General features: G+C 39.9%; 1 protein-coding gene across 1 annotated transcript in view; it reads left to right on the top strand.

The window, feature by feature from the left end:
- Positions 1 to 5,833: 5,833 nt before the first annotated feature.
- Positions 5,834 to 12,054, top strand: part of Tbc1d5 (TBC1 domain family member 5) — a 438,360-nt gene continuing 432,139 nt past the window's right edge. The window contains exon 1 of the mRNA XM_087897893.1: positions 5,834 to 6,039. The gene's annotated coding sequence lies outside the window, so the exon portion shown is untranslated. The remainder of the gene's footprint in view (positions 6,040 to 12,054) is intronic.

Here is a 12,054-nt window from a genome sequence, read left to right on the forward strand (position 1 = left end):
TATTCAGAACATACTTATTAAACTAAAAACAAGGTGACCACAGGATTTTGTGTGTTAAAAAGTAAACAGAAAATAATACCAATTTTCCAAGTTCATGAAGTCAACTTTCTCATGAGGAATTAGAGCCCAACAAAGAAGCATCAAGTGAACGGTTGAAGTTTGGAACAAAAATAGAAAATAAGGAAACATGTTTCACTTTATTTGGATCGTGACATTGTAGCCCTTTTAAAGGAAAGAAAATGACTTTATAAAGGTACCTATTAAAACATCAGTATATGATGTTGCATATTACTTGAGGCTTTGTCTGTAAGATGAAATTCCCAAAGTAATTTTCTAACTGAGTCCATAATTCTTTCTGCATCCTTATGTCTGAAATGCATGTTTTCTCCTTTCTGATTGTAGTTAGGACTTCTGTCTTTATAGTATATGGGCACAGACGAGTATGTTATATTTGCCATGGGAACCATAATTTTTAAGACCCCTGTGCTTGTAAAATCTTTACCTTTATTATGGTACTATAAAGTAGGTTTTCTATTTTCTAGAGAATTACACTTGAAAGCAGCACAATGCTGCACGAGTGTATGAATGTGGAGATAGTTTCATGATATTGTGCCTTATTCTTTTAAAGTTCCTCATAAATTACAATCACTTTGACCATCCTGCTGTTGGCTACCTGTGATCAATTGCTTTATATCACTCTATTCTTCCGTTACCCTTATATTGGAATGAGTCATCACATCTTCAGCTATTGAACGTCCCATCACTACCAACTAGACTAAGCACCATTTTCTATTGGCTTTTGTGGGATGTCTTGGTTAAGCCAGTGGGATGTAAGTGGAAATGAGAGTGTAAATTCTGAAGCAAAGCCTAAAGAAACACAGAATGTTCCTTTGTCCTCTGTACTTCTGTCATCTGACATGAGTAGAGAAAGTGTGTTGCATGTAGCTGTGTGGAGGTTTGAATGAGTTGTCCCCAACAAAAATGCCCAAATCTAGGGCATTTGAATACTTGATCCTCACTTTGGTGGCTAATTGGGAAGGATTAATAAGTGTGGCCTTATTGGAGGAGATGTGTCACTGGTGGGCTTGAGGTTTCAAGAGCATTCTGTCATTGCCAGTATGCTTTCTCTGCTTCCTATACTTGCCATTAGGACTTCACTCTGCCATCATGGGCTCTAACCCTCTGGAACTAGAAGCCCCAAATAAACTTTTCCTTCTATTGTTGCTGTGGTGGTTTGAATAAAAATGGCCCCCACTAGACCAATAGGAAGAGGCACTATTAGGAGGTGTGGCCTTGTTGGAAGAAGTGTGTCACAGGTGTGTTTTGAGGTCTTCAGAAGCTTAAGCCAGGCATCATGGCTCACTGTCTCTGCCTGCTGTCTGACAATTGGTTGTAGAACTCTCAGCTACCTTTCCAGCACCATGTCTGCCTGCAAGCTACCATGCTTCCTGTCATGATGACAGTGGACTAAACCTCTGAAGTATAAGTGTATAAGCCAGCCCCAATTAAATGCTGTGGTCATGATGTCTTTTTCTTTCTTGTTTTTTTGAGACAGGATTTCTTTATGTAGCCCTGGTTGTCCTGGAACTCCCTCTATAGACCAGGCTGGCCTCTGATCCCAGAGATTTATCTGTCTTTGCTTCATGAGTGCTGGAATTAAAGGAGGGTGTCTCCACCGCTGCTTAGTTATCATGGTGTCTCTTCATAGTAATACAATCCTAACTAAGGCAGTTGCCATGGCCATGGTGTTTTATCACAGAAGTAGAACAGTGACTCAAACAAGCTACTCCTCCCAAAATACAGACAGAAAACAAAATGAACACATGTGGAAAAGACTTGAGCTCAACCACAAATCTAGAATCCAACAAAGTCCATTTTGGCCCAGTCAATCCAAGTGAGATTGGGTAACCTACTGCCAACCTGTAACTCCTGAGTGAATAAAATAAATGTTTGCGTTTTTAAGTCATTCAGATATTGGGGTTGTTTGTTATGGATTACTGTTGGGACATAGCTAACTGATACCTTTCCCATCACTGGTCCCTCAGCATCTGTCTTCCTTTGTGCCCACTGAGTGCTTTTTAACTGGTTGTTCGAATGGATAGAATCAATTAGCGAGTCAAAGACCAAATGAGACATTTTTGCTATACATTTTTCAGGGTACAAAAATATATCACATGCCTCCAATATTCACATTTCAGTCACCTTTTAAGAATCATGTCTTTCTAGGCATATATATGGTTTTAATGAAAGCTTAGAAATTCCTTATCTTAAATAAGTTATGCATTTATCTCTCTAATAAAAGTTGGTGGGTGCAGTCAGCATTGTATAGATAGTTTTCCATACAGCAATCCAGAGACCCAGCAGCTTTCCCTGGTTGATCTGCCAGCCTATGTATCTTGGGAGCTAGGTCACTGTGTCTGTATTTCTGTATAATGTACAGCAGGAATGGGGAGGGAGAAACACTGTAGGGTGAGCATTTTTTTTTTTGTAAAGCAAGTAATATAGAAAATGAACACATTGCTTCCTCCAGCATTCTATGGATGAAAACGGAGTCACATGGCCACACCCAGCCACAACGAGAAATAGAAAATGTAGCCTCCAGATGGATGGCTGTGTTCCCAGCTGAAACTCAATTCCAATGGAAGAAGAGAGAAATAGATTTGGAAGGGGAGGAGCCAGAAGTCTATCACACATAGGTATGCAGACACTACATACAAATCCATTTTTGGTTTCAGATTTTTATTTTCATTTTTTTGGTAAGCATTCTAAAAAATAATGTCACTTTTGTTTTCTATGACTAGAATGAGAGTTAAGCTGTCTCTGGAGCCAGCCCTGCATCCTGGAACTGTCGTGTGAAAATGGGACAAGGGATGAAATGAGGGTATGTTTCATTTCAGGACCTCGGAGAAACAAAAGAACAAAAATGGGACTGAATGCAGCAAGTTTTATTGTGAAAATAGCAATAAATGATGAAATCTTTAAAAAGAGAAAGCCACAAACCTCCCACTTCCCAGAGGACAATGCCGTTCCATACATATAAATATACAGGATGTATATTTATCAGCATGTTAGCCTGCCTTGAATGAATGAAATTGAGTGCTCATGAAGTCAGTTAGATTCAAGGGTGGTTCCTGTAGCTTCCATAGTTCCTAAACATGATTTGCAATTCTTTGTGTTTCACGCTGCTTCACCCAAGATGAAGAGTTCATATAGATACTGTTCCTAACAATGCTGAGATGTTGGCTGAAAATGCAACTCTCCCACCTTAATTTATTAATTTTATTACATGTAGCATAACTCTAAGTGAATTTTATACCATGTTCCTATTTTATAGAATTATTATTCCTCAGTTTAGTTTATTTTTTTTAAGGTTCCTTTTTTTTTTTTTTTTTTTTTTTACCTTAAGACTGAGCCTACAGGGCCATTCTCTGCCTTGCTGTGGTAGACTGGGCTCTTACAGACAATTTCTGAGGGAATAAAGAACAAGCCAGTGAGAAGCTGGCTCCTTAGTTTCTATTGTGCTCTAAAGGATAATGGAGCTGCATGTCATGAGGTCAAGTGGGCCTGCCAGTCTCAGAACTAGCAGGACAGGTCACGGGGGTTGACCAGGCTGTTTCTCATATCATCTTGTTTTTTTGGCTCACATTTTTGTAGGTAAGCTGGGTGCCTATTGCCAGTGTTAGAGTTAAAAACTTCCACATAGAGGCAATGTGCTCTCAGGCCTGGAGATCTAATATTCCAGCTGGCCTGGGCCCTTTGCTTGGGTAGGGGTTACCGTTAAAAGCTGGAGTCACCGTGAGTTAAATTAGAGGGATGGGTTGGTGACTAGTTCTCCACTGAGATCCTTTTGCCTCCTAGAATCTTAGTCCCCTGGGCAGGGCTGCAGCTGCGTCGCTAGTATGTCAGCCTGCTCTTCAGAAAAATGTTATCTTTCCTGTTTTTCTTTCTTCCCCCCCCCCCCCCCCCAAGCATGCTTTTCTTTGCACCCTGTGCTTCCCTGCACAGCATTTTGTGCTTGCTCCCTCCGTACTATGCAGCTGCATGTTGGTCGGTCGTGTATCTGCCCCTCTGTGCCAGCTTCAATGGTCGCTGTCAGGAGACACCATGACCAGGGCAACTCGCTTCCAGTGCCAGTTTAGTCCATTGTCATCATGGTGAGAAGCACGGATGGACAAATAGACATGGTGCTGGAGAGCTACATCCTGATGGGGGAGGAGGGTGAGAGAGAGATTGCATCTGGAATGAGCTTCTGAAACCTCAAAGCCTACCCTCACTAACACATTTTCTTCAACAAGGCCACATCTTCTAACCCTTCTAATCCTATCTGTTCCACTCCCTAATGACTAAACATTCAAACATGTGAGCCTATGGGGGCCATTCTTATTCAAACCACCAGATTGCCCACTGAAGCAGCTGAGCTTTACAGAGTGTCATCTTTGGAGTTTTTCTTTTAAACTCTAATAGAATTGCCCTTGAGCTTGCAGTCTTTTCTTTTGTGAATGAGACTAAGACCTTCAAGAGGAGCTACAGATGTCCCCTGTGTGATCTGGTGACTCCTAAAATTCCAGTAACATCAGCAGAGTGGAAGAACTTCAGGATGTCAAGAAGGAGATGAGGTTCTGGATGAGGTGTGTCGGGACTGGAGAAGAGTCCCTTATACACGCAGAATTCCATTACACGGCTGACTATCAACTTCTGTTGTTTCTTCGTATGATGCATCCTCACATCCTCACATAGGATTGGGTGGCTAGTCCTGTTTCTTTGCCCTCTCACAAACCATCAGTCTAATGTAATGTGAGTTTAGCCAAAACTTTCAGTGAGGCTTTTTGTTTGTTTGTTTGTTTTACATTTTATTTATCAGCAGTGATTACATCTAGCCAGAAGTACTAACCCCATTCAACCTGTTCAGTTTCTGCCACAGCAAGAAGGGCATTAGAAAAAACAAGGGTTTCCCCGTGTGAAGTGTGGTATGGTATTACTTCCTTGGAAGCTAGCTAACTTCTGACCTTTCTGTGTCTCGGTTTTCTTACTCTGAACAAGACAACCAATTTCCATTTTAAGTTTTTTTTTTTTTTGTAAAGCTAGACTAATAAAAGAGATACATTAAAAAACCAAAACTATATGAGGTATTTGCCACTTTAATTACCATTATCACTCAAATGCTTTCCTATGGGAGAAGCAAACACAAGCATCCCAGCGCTGGAGGTTAAAGGAAACCCTATGTCAGGATTAAGCAGGGCAGAGAGTGATAAGACTAGGATGTAATGTTCTGCCAAAGTTGTCAGTCATTAGATGGTTAGGGAGACTAGACTTAAGGTATGAAAAGATAAAGCCTACATGGTTATACCGGCGTGGGTTTGCTAGAAAAATAACATTTCTGGGTTCGTACAAAGATCTTCACCAAGTGTGAATGAGTCCCTCCAAACAGAGTTGGGTGGCAGGAGCAGTCAGCATGTCTACAGCTGAAGACCAATGATGAAGGAAGGCCGTTTACAGTTGACAAGGAAATGTGAGTTCCTAGGCAGGAGCGCTAGCTTCCCAGGACGCTCCCGGGACTGACTTCCCTCCTCGTCAGTCCCTCTTTTGGAAGTTGGTGGCGCGTGGGGGCTTCGGGTAGCGGCTCCTATACCCCGGCTGGGCCCGGGCAGCGCCTTGGGCCGGTTCGTGCTCTTTGCCTCCTCGCCCGGCGCTCGCCGGAACCGCCGGCCCGGCGCGTACCCGGCCGCTCGTCCGCGCGCCTGCGCACCGGCCCGGGACGCAAGGGTAGCAGAGGTGGGGCGCCGGGAGGGCGCGCGGCGGGAGGCGGACGCCGTTACGGCGCGAGCGTGGTCACGTGCCCGCTGGTCACCGTCGCCACCTCCCGCCCTCCTCTTGCCGCTCAGGCCGGCAGGTTCCACGAGAGCACGGCAGACTGAGGGGGAAAGAGAGAGAGAGAGAGCGAGCGAGCGAGAGACAGAGAGAGAAAGAGAGAGAAAGAGAGAAAGGAAGGAGGGGAGGAGGATTCAGGGAATAGGAGCTGGGGAGCCCTGCTGCGCACAGGTAAACACATCACGATCACGAGGCTAACGGTGAAAAAGCGCCTCGCCTCCCCGGCGTCCTCCCCGGCCAGCCGCACACGCCTTGCTCCCTCCCCGGCCTCCCCTCAGCCTCCCTCGCTGGGTCCGTCCCGCCGCCCTGAGGCCTGAGGCGGCCGACCCGCTCCGCGCTCGCTCGGCCGTGGGTTCGGCGCAGGCTGGGGAGGAGGCGGGCGGAGGCTCGATCTGCGGCGGCGGGTGGGCGGGCGGGCGAGGCAGCCCCACAGTCCGCTCTCCCGCTCCGCTGGAGGCCTCCGAGGCCCCGGAGCCACCGGGCAGAGCCGGATGGCTCAGCCAGCCCCACTTCCTCCTTGGTCGGTTCCCCTGTTCATTTCAGCCCTGGCAGCACGTTTCCTTCACAGGCCGGAAGTCAGGCTGCTTATACCCCGGGACGAGCAGCCTGAAGAGAGAACCCCTGCTGCCTTCATTTGTTGTAGCGCTTCTTAAGAATTCACACCAGCTTGAAAGTTCGAGGCCTGTCAGGAACCTAGTAAAACTATGGTGAAAGTTGCCCTTCCTCCTGTTTTTCTTGAAGTTTACTAATCTTCCCAAACATTCTGTGCAAAAGCGACCTAGAGTTTGGTCAATACTAGTTATGAATAGTAAAGAGTTTAAGTATTTTAAGTTATTAACTAATTCAGCTTTCTAGTAGTTTTTGAAGTTTACGGTTTTTTATACCTGCCCCCCCCCCCACATTCCCCCAGTCGCTTTCTGAAGAATCTCATTTCTCAACTGTGAGTTGAACGGAATCCAGAAACTTTAACATGCAGTTTATGTGTTAAACTGATTGGACTGAAATGTTACCGCTTTTGTATGTGTAGTACATCAAAATATAATCCATAAAACCAGATATTATTAGTGCCGTGCTGTGCACAGAAGGCATCAATTGTAGGCACCATAGAAAAAGAAACCTTTGAATGCAGTGGCAAAGAAATTCGCTTTTATGTTGTCTTTGAATTTGATTGTGATGCTAATTTAGTAGATGTCATATTGATACAGTGGTGCTGAACAAGAAAGACCCTATTCTGTACTCAAGATGTAGGTAATGCCTGGACGTAGAGATGGCCTGGTATAGGAAGGTTCAGTGAAGGGTGAAATAAAGAGCATAGAGTGAGCCAGCTCTGGGATTCAGGGCAAGGAAAAGTACAAAATTCCATGTTCTGTATGTTGTGTGTTGCCTGCATCACATTTTTGCTTTGGGTCTTATGTTATTTTGCTATAATAGTTTGGTGTACTTCTTGAAAAACTTGCTCCCCAGGTCGTTGAGTTTTAGAATCTTGAGTCCACGTGTAATGCTAGATGAAAGTGTCTTTATTGGTAAAAGCAGTGTGTCTGATATCTCAGTTGGGTAGTGTATTCTCGAGATTTGAAGCAGATTTTTCTAAACATTTGAGAAACACAAAGGGTGTCCTAACTGGATTCAGCTTTTCTTTTTTTCATGTAATTTTTATAATGCAATTGAGTTTAAGGTGTTCCATATAACATCCTATGCTTTCCATACATAAAAATGGTTGTACTATTATTTATGATACAAGGAATTGAACGTCGGGTCCTTGCACAAGCTAAGTAGTTAAGTTTTAAAGAACTTTCTGAAAGTCTGATAGAAACTACTTCCAGTCCTATAATTGTTATAACCTGAATTTTAGTTATTACTTTAACTTGCTTCTTTATATTCTAACATATTACATATCTTAATTCACTTTATCTTCACAACTAAGGAAATAGAAACTGGAATGGTAAATCACATTCCTGATTTACATAGCTAATATTAAGCTGAATTTTGACTAGCTGACTTAATTATCTTGTATAACTGCCTTATTATTATTTAGAAAGAAAATTGATGAGTTTTCTTTGTATTGCTGATTAGGAGATTTATTTTTATTTTAAAAGTAAAAACTGTCACTGTTTTATTTCCTCTGTTTTCTTCTAAAATGAAAAGCCTTAATGTAAAAAACGGAGAAGCCTCAATGCCTATCCTTTCCGAGCGAGATGAGTGAGTGCACGTGTAAAGTGTGTTTTGCTTGTGTTTGTCTGCATATATTTGCTGTCTCAATCTCTTAAGTTTCTTTTATCACTGCTGAGTGTAAAATGTTTTGTCTTTGCTTTGACTTGGGAAATATTTTAGTCCTTCATGTCCCACATGTGTCTGCTCCTTCTCCCCTCATACATAGCTCATATGATCGCTTTTTTCCCTATGCTTTTATACCAATGCTTAGCTTTGGAATATTGATTAAATTTCTTTGTGTTTATCACTTTATATTTGTTTTCTTCATATTTAGACTAGAGTTTAACCAACTTACTGAGTTTCCATTTGACTGTTAAAGGCAATAAAAACCAACCGTTGATCATTAACAAACTTGAACCCTGAAAATAGTAGGAAAGCTAACCCATCAGTAAAGGATTATATTTTAAGTTGAATAGTATGTTTTATTATAAATTAATATATCCCCCTTCCCTCAACACTCTTTTTGTGTCATTCTCTGTATTAATCTAAATAATGATGCTTTTATATCTATCTAGAGCAGTTTGGGTAGATCACTAGAATGGTAGTGTATGTTGTGTGAACTGAAATGAGAAATTATTATTGCTTGTAGGATTTTTCATGTATTTCTTCATTGTTTTAGTTAAACTGTTTTGTAAAACCAATATTATTTTTGGGGGGTTGTGAAGTTATATCTTCACATTCTGTAATTCTGACATTTAGGTCAAACAAAAATCTATTAAAATTATACTTTAAAAATAGACCTTTCTAATTAGTCATGACTCCTTATGCGGAATAATGATAATCATAAGTAATCCTAGATTATTTTTTACAGTGTTCTGTTAAGAAAACGTCCTATTTTTGACATTCTGACTAATATACTGGCTCAATGGCTTTACAATAATGATGATAAGGAGAAATCTGTGTAAAACTTTCATTTGAAACATTGTAATTCTTTTCGTATTGGCTAATCATCCAATATAAAATCAATTTATTTAATAAATTATTTAAAAGTCATTGTACTATTTAATCACGGAAGAACTTCCTGACAGCACATCTTTTCCATAGTTTAATTGATTGTATTTCTAAATTGCAGCATCTTACCAGGCATGATAGTGGTTGTCTTTAACCCTAGCACTTGGGAGGTAGAGACAAAGTAATTTCTGTGTGATATAGGCCAGCCTGGTCTACATAATGAGTGAGTTCTAGGGCAACCAGTGCTACATAGTGAAGCCCTGTCTTAAAAAAAAGGGCAGCATCTCAAGATGACAAGAAATTACTGTATGTACTATTGTAATAACGCCTCTGTGATTAGATGGAAAGAATCTGTAGTTTTCATGTTTAAGTCTGTATGGGTGAGGTGAGATAACAGGTTTTGTGGATTAAACAATGCAGAATTTCATAATTTGTTGAGCCTTGATCATATGGCTATATGAGTTCATTATTCTATTACAGCATAACCTTATAAATATCAGTAAAGAGTTGCCTAAAATAGTCATTGGGAATTGCTTGGTTAGTACAGTTTATTTGAGATGAAAGGCTGAATATGGTGTTGAAATTGGTCAAATATTATGACTGTACCAAGTTGCGTACAATTAAAATGATCAAACTGATTACAGATCTTTTGTAATCTGATTACAGCCCTTTTTGGAAGGGCTGGTGAATTAGCTCTTCTGATGTGCTAGAGAAGAGTTTCTCCTTTCTTCTCCTCCTTGTCCTTTATCTCCTTCACTGTGGAGAGATAGAAGGTCAAACACTCAAGTTCATCAATATATTCTTAGTGGGGTTAGAAGTAGAGCAACATTCTTCTAATTGTAGGTTAGTGTTTGTGAGATCAGCTTAGTGGGTTGCTACTGTGATTTTCTAAACAATTAGAAAATATAGAATGTATTATGCACAGTAAATATAAATGTGGTTATTATGGAATTTTTGTTTTAGTTATGTGCTCATGGTTGTAAAATATCAACCTTGATATGGTATTAATTTTTGTTGTTGTTGTTTGGGAAGGAGTAGTATGTAAAATATTGGTGCCCATGTAGGTACTAGAAAACAGATGTGAAAATTTTGACAAGGATCATGGACAGTTGCTTAACGTTTTTCATGTACTGCCAACAAGCTCGTAAGAATGACTGAGCAGGAAGAACACCAAGGCTAATCTGAGCATATGGTGAACAACCCACAAGAGCAGTGGGCAGGAGGATGGATTGGAGATGTTGATCTAACTTTTGAGTCTTTATCAGTAAGAAGTCTATATTAATTGGGAATCACTTAGGAACTTTACATAATAGATTCTTATAGTCTGTTTACTTATAGAACTTGAACATAGACTCATTAAAACTGTGATTTCAATTTTAATTATGTTAGTTATTTGAAAGCTTGATATTTGAAAGACTCTTGAAAAATAACTAGGACTCAAGTTGTTTTTGTAAAAAAAAGTTTTATTTTACTTTGATACTACCACAGGGCATCTTATTCTAGAGAAAAGAAAGGAGAATTGTTAATAGTATTACAATCTAGACCCAGATACTACTGAGTAGAAATTCAGATTCTGTTGTTTATTAGTGAGATAGCTTGGAAAATATGTGTAACATTTTCATAAAATTATCTCATAAAGTTTAAATGAGATAGGTTGTTTATATAAATGTCTGGAATTTTATGCTCAGCAGACCCTTATTAATAATGGTAGATACCTGTTTCTTTACATTTCTTATTCTTTCAGTGTCTGTAATCTCAAATTGACCTTAGATCTTAATTTGTACATTTATGGGATTTTAAAATATTGTTCGGTAGAGATCAAGACCATGCATTCAGAGATTAAGAAATGCTCTTTACTCAGAAGAAAAATAATCCATGTTCTTTCTGTTGTGGAACTTCCCTATTTCTTGAATACAATATGGACAGAAAATGATCTTCCTTCCTTCCTTCTTCCCCTCCCTCCCTCATTCTTTTATTTTGTTTCACTGTGTAGCCCTGGCTGTCCTGGAATTTCCTCTGTAGATCAGGCTGTCCTTGACCTCAGATCAGCCTGCCTCTGCCTCCCAAGTACTGAGATTAAAGGCAGAGAGTGAATTATTATTATTATTGTTGTTGTTGTTGTTATTGTTGTTGTTGTTGTTGCTGCTGTTGTTGTTTTTCGATACAGGGTTTCACTGTAGCTTTGGAGCCTGTCCTGGAACTAGCTCTTGTAGACTAGGCTGGCCTTGAACTCACAGAGATCCCCCTGCCTCTGCCTCCTAAGTACTGGGATTAAAGGCCTGTACCACCACTGCCCCGCAAGAGTGAATTATTTTATCAGTCTTATTCTACTAGGACTTTTTTTGGTAGGAATTACTGAAAAAAGAATAAAGAAGTCTTTTATGTAATAACCTGTTGTTAGCATTGAACTACTTACAGAGTATGCTTGTATTCCATATGTTTAAGGTGATTCTTTTTTTTTACTTTGCTATTTTGTAATCTTAAGCAAATGTATTGAAGTATGTTTGGATAAACATGGCTTTAACTGAATAGTCTAGTTCAGTTTATCTTTTAAAAGTACTGAGTTTAAAAAAGTCCTGAGTTTTATGGATTTGAATGATAAGTCAGTGACAGGAGGTCCTTAACATTTTTTTCCTCTGAACAGATGTCTTGGCCTGCAGTGACTCCAAATCCCATAATCTTTTCCAATTTTCCCCTCTACTAAGTAAGTCTCAAAAAAGTGACATTTTTATTGTATGTGATTGATTTAATTCAGGCAAATATTGCAGCTGAGTAAAGACTTCATCCTAGTGAGAAATATTTTGCTATGAATAAAATGTTAGATTATTTTTACTTTTAAGAATTTAAGGGCTGATTTTCTCTGTATCTATGTTCAGAATAATGTTTTTTGTATAATAAGCTGTCTTCACTTGAAAGTTTTTAATACTTCATTATGCTGAAATATATTCAATACAGTTTTTCTGTTAATTTGTTTTTCAGAGACAGGGTTTTGTTCTTTAGCTTTGTTCTGCCTGGTATTTACTA

This window comes from Myodes glareolus, chromosome 18 (genome assembly GCF_982192425.1).
Source record: "Myodes glareolus chromosome 18, mMyoGla1.1, whole genome shotgun sequence".
Taxonomy (NCBI): Eukaryota; Metazoa; Chordata; class Mammalia; order Rodentia; family Cricetidae; genus Myodes; species Myodes glareolus.